The 730-nt window shown below is 27.8% G+C and overlaps 1 non-coding gene across 1 annotated transcript; it reads left to right on the forward strand.

Moving 5' to 3' along the window:
* The first annotated feature begins 370 nt into the window (after window positions 1–370).
* Trnak-cuu lies at window positions 371–443 on the forward strand. The gene has a single exon. It is a non-coding gene; the product is annotated as a tRNA-Lys (tRNA).
* Window positions 444–730: the final 287 nt, after the last annotated feature.

Here is a 730-nt window from a genome sequence, read left to right on the forward strand (position 1 = left end):
GGACTAAGAGATATCGTGACTGCGCAATTACATAATTTCAAAACAAATCTTTTACAAAAATATAGATTTAATGTCAGTTTATCCAGTGTCCTGAAAACATTAATATAAGTAAATAAATAAAGTAAATAAAATAAAGATATAGAACAGACTCAAATTAATAAACATTTATTAATCTGAGAGAACAGAGAACTTAACGCTAGATTGCCAAGGATGTCATCTTGACTCTTTTTAGTTTCCATTTAAAAAAAAATATGTGCACAACAAAATTTCTTAATATTTTGTGACTTTTTAACAACATATAAACACCGTTATAAATGAATACATGACTTCGTATCAGTAAGAGATAAACAATTTTGCACTCTTAGTATAAGCCCGGCTAGCTCAGTCGGTAGAGCATGAGACTCTTAATCTCAGGGTCGTGGGTTCGAGCCCCACGTTGGGCGAATACATTTTTCTTTTCCTTTTTTGAAATTATTTTTATTTGATTTTTATATTATTTTTTTGAATGATTTATCAATAAATTACGTGTTATAGACAGTTCCACAATTATATTAATCTAAAAAAAATACAATTATAGCCTAAAGTTCTACTTATCTTGCAATGCTTTGCTATGCTATGCTAGTGTTGTGTACACTATGCTATAAACTTCGTTCTTTACTGAAAAAATATTTAAACTAGAATTAGTTTTGAAAACACGATAAATATAATTTATATCTGTATTGTGATATAA

This window comes from Melitaea cinxia, chromosome 24 (assembly GCF_905220565.1).
Source record: "Melitaea cinxia chromosome 24, ilMelCinx1.1, whole genome shotgun sequence".
In the NCBI taxonomy this organism is placed as follows: domain Eukaryota; kingdom Metazoa; phylum Arthropoda; class Insecta; order Lepidoptera; family Nymphalidae; genus Melitaea; species Melitaea cinxia.